General features: G+C 35.0%; 1 pseudogene; it reads left to right on the top strand.

Annotated features, from left to right (window-relative positions):
- Positions 1 to 1,018: 1,018 nt before the first annotated feature.
- LOC149243364 (pectate lyase 1 pseudogene) lies at positions 1,019 to 2,003 on the top strand (annotated as a pseudogene).
- Positions 2,004 to 4,557: the final 2,554 nt, after the last annotated feature.

The following is a 4,557-nucleotide window of genomic DNA, read 5'->3' as shown; positions in this document are numbered from 1 at the left end:
ATTAATTGAAAGTAAAAGTTTGACTAGTGAACTCTGTAAAATCAAAGTGCCCCAAATATTTTTTAAATTGTTGGATCTATACATGTAGTGAAAAAACAAGTTTAAACAACACAAATCAAGATTTCACTTTAAAAAATGGCACTTTAAAAAATTATTATGTGAAATGAAAAACAATTAACATTTATTTAGAGCATTAATTACTATGACTACCATATATAAAATACTAAGATGATGGACCATGTTAGGAGACCACTATGGGAGGTAAAAGTTATCATATGAAGTGTAAAATGATTAACATTTACTTAGGGAATTAATTACCACTACGAGATGGCCACTATAGGAGGTAAAAGTTGTCATATGAAGTGTAAAATGATTAACATTTATAGTTGGTGCATTAATAACCATGACAAGATATAGAAAGAATTGGGAGGTGAAAGTTATCATATGAAGTGTAAAATGATTAACATTTAGTGAGGGAATTAATTACCACTACGAGATGGCCACTATAGGAGGTAAAAATTGTCATATGAAGTGTAAAATGATTAACATTTAGTTAGGGCATTAATTACCATGACTAGATATAAAAAGTAAAAAATGTCCTATGAAGTGTAAAATGATTAACATTTAGTTAGGGCATTAATTACAATGAAGAGGTATAAGAAATAGAAATTGTCATATAAAGCGTAAAATGATTAACATTTGGTTAGGGCATTAATTACTCTCACGAGATAGCCACTATAGGAGGTAAAAGTTGTAGCATAAAATGTAAAATAATTAACATTTAGTTAAGGCATTAATTACCATGACGAGACGAATAACAGATACTGAGATCGGGTGGCCATGTTATGACATGGGATGGCAACTATATAAGTTAAGTTTCAGATACAATGGCAAGCAAAGCAGGTTTTGCATAAACTCACATGCAATCTGATTGCATAAAGTTCCATCTATCATCAAATATTTCGCCGTATTGCCAATACTAGGCACATCCATGCATCCTAGGAATTTAACTCCTGATATGGCCATAGCTGGAGCAGCATGGATGTTATTAGGTCTGATTTCGGTGTTGTTGCAAGCCTCCCTGTCTTTTTCTGCAAGCAGCAGGTCCAACGCCATTGACAACTGCTGGAGAAGAGATGCAAATTGGGCGCAGAATCGAATGAAGTTGGCAGATTGTGCTGTGGGCTTCGGAAGCGCCGCCAATGGAGGAAAAGGAGGGCAGATCTACACCGTCACCACCCCTGATGACAATCCCACAAATCCGTTGCCCGGTAGTTTGAGATACGGAGTGACCCGCAAGAATCCACTGTGGATTGTTTTTGCTAAAGATATGAACATAAAGCTTCAGATGCCCCTCTCTGTTGCAAGCCACAAGACTATTGATGGAAGAGGGGCCAATGTTGAGATCAGTAATGGGCCTTGCATCCGCCTTGACAACGTGAACAACGTTATTATTCATGGGTTGAACATCCATGACTGTAAACCCAGCGTCGCGGGTAACGTTGAGGTGACGGAGTCCGTCACCTGGATGACAAAACAGGATCCAGATGCTATATCTATCACTGGTTCTAACGATATATGGATCGATCACAACACCCTCTCCAGGTGCTTAGACGGTCTCATTGACGTTTCGCTTGCTTCCACAGCTATTACTATTTCCAACAACCGTTTCACTTATCATGACAAGGCAAGTTTACTTAAAGCCTGATGGCCGATTTTAGCAATATTTTAAAATTTAATAATAGTTTATGTAGATTGTAGATTTACGGATTGTGTTGGAATAGTTAAGCAACTAATTTGTTTTATTTGTTATCAAATTCTATATTCTAGAAATCTAGAATACTACATAATCTATAGCGATAGTGATTATTATTTCATTGTATGAACGCAAGCAGGTAATGCTTTTAGGCCACGGCGATGACTATGCAGGTGATAAAAACATGAAGGTAACCGTTACCTACAACCACTTTGGACCAGGTCTCATGCAGAGGATGCCAAGGTAAGTTCATCGCACTAAGACTATCCCAGCTTGAAAATACATTAAAACCAGAGAGCAACGACTGCGTTGAGGAACATCCCCTTCTTAGTTGTTGGAATGGTTAGGACGGTTTTGTGTTTTGATTGATTTGTGTTTTCAAAGGGCAAAGAACAGTAGGTTATTGCCAACTGTTAGTTAATGGCATGTAAACTTGATCCAAACAAACAGATTAGTCCAAATAGTTAAAAGCTTCACCATGTTTTAAAAGATGCATGCATTTTTTTTTCCTCCAGGAAAAAACTTGGATTTTAGTATTAGAAAATAAAATCGCTGTTTGCAGATACATGTTTAGTATATTTTAGTGGATGAGTTTAAAATTTGGCGGAGACCCATCAGAAATCTATTTAGAATGAATATTTAGGTTTATTATTTAATTTATTCGAAAAGTACAATCACAAATAATGTGATGATATCGAAATTACACACAACTGTTATTGAAAAAACACATAAGTCTTGTTTTAGATTTGTCCATAAAAAGCCTATGATAATATTCTTGGAATCGAAAAGTACAATCACAAATAATGTGATGATATCGAAATTACACACAACTGTTATTGAAAAAACACATAAGTCTTGTTTTAGATTTGTCCATAAAAAGCCTATGATAATATTCTTGGAATCTAGCATTTAGGAGTGTCCAGAAGTTTCCGAGTAGTGGGTGTGAATTTCTCTGTATAAATGCTAAATACTGAACATATTAAAAGAATATACATGCTAAATAACCATAATAATTATGTCCCATACCTTTAGCTAATTTAGCCCTTAATACAGGATCATTTAGGTCATGTTTCTTTGTTATTGGGACAAGTAGATCTTTATGGATCTATCCCCCGAAAGAACCGGACATGCCAATTTTTATCATCCGGCTCGAACAATAACTAGAGGAAGTATATATCACTTATTTTTTCCTGTGATGGAAGACGAATTGGAAAAATAGGAACTAATAATGTCTATGATCATCCATCATTGGTCATTTTATTATTCCAGTTAAATGCTCATGACCCAAGTAAGCTCACAAATTCGATCATGATCGATATGCCTTTTGGACCATCTTAGTCCTTGTAATCAGATTCATATGTGCTACTTCAGTTAAGGTAGCCCGCATGTACACATAACATAATTGTGTTTAATGCAACTAGCATATATCCCACAAACTTATGATTCAGTTAATTCATCATATGTTGATCTTTAATCAGTGCATCAGAAATTCATTAACCATATAAATAGTAACCAAGTGTAGTAAAAGCAGAACAAATCATCACACATAAGAAACACACATGAGCACCATGATATAAGTTGGAAACCCAATGCGGGACAAAAACCACTTGCTTTTGTCTTACTTTAATATAAGAAAAACTTGTTTACAATATTGTACTGGTGTAGACTCATACCTGTATGCAGGCAGCCACCTGTAGAAGGCTATAGCCTTCTCTCTTTCTCCAGCTACTACTCGAAGGGAGCTACAACCCCCTAGCTCTTTTCCATATTCCCCCTGAGTACATGCTGAAATCTCCAATTGAGCTCTTCCTTTTTACGTGCTGAGATGTACCAATCCGTCCATGCTCCTCCCAAGCACAAGCAGAGTTTGCAAAGATATTTTTCGAAAGAATAATGTGACTCTACAACTCAACCAGTACAACAAAACTGGCAATTTACGCCAGATTTAGCACCAGATTTTAGTGCATGTTTTTCTCAATTGGAATGAGCAGCTTGGTGCTAAATCTGGCTATTGTACAATTTTTAAAGCGTCCTATTTTGCACCAAATTTTGCATCTTTTTTACGCCAAATTTTCCATCATTTTTTGCATCACATTTTGCACTAAGATTTTCATTTGGTTTTACAATAGGTTTTACTTCTAGTTTTTTGCCATTTTTTGCATCTATTTTTGCATCATTTTTTTCTTCCTCTTTTGTGGCATTCTTTGCTTCTAGTTTTGTGACGTAATTTGCATCAAATTCTACACCATCTTTGGTATCTGATTTAGTGCCTTTTTTTACATCCAGTTTCTGCCAATTTTTGCATTTGGTCTCATGCCATTTTTTGCTTCTAATTTTGTACTTATTTTTACATCTATTTTTGTGCCAGTTTTTTCTGCCTTTTTTACACCATTTTTTCCATCCAATTTTGCACCATATGTTGAATTTGATTTAATGCCAAATTTTGCATGCATTTTTGCACCATTTTTTGCATCCACTTTTGTGTTTTATTTATCTGCCTTTTTTGCATCCTATTTTGCACCATATTTTGCATCTAATTTTGCATCATTTGTTGCATCAAATTTAGCATCATTTTTAACACCATTTTTTGCATCCAATTTTTCATCATTTTGAGCATCTAAATTTGCATCCTATGTTCAACCATATGTTGCATCCCATTTTGTGTCTATTGTCATGTTCAATTTTGAGCCATTTTATTTTGTCTACTTTTGCATTTGTTTTTGCACCAAGTTTTGAATGATTTGTTGCACCTCATTTTACATCCAATGTTGCATCTCAATTTGCATCCAAATTTGAGCAAT

This window comes from Pinus tabuliformis, chromosome 8, assembly GCF_031772625.1.
Source record: "Pinus tabuliformis cultivar Carrire ecotype Pingquan chromosome 8, CPIR1, whole genome shotgun sequence".
NCBI classification, from domain to species: Eukaryota; Viridiplantae; Streptophyta; class Pinopsida; order Pinales; family Pinaceae; genus Pinus; species Pinus tabuliformis.
This window is presented reverse-complemented; position numbering and strand designations above follow the sequence as displayed.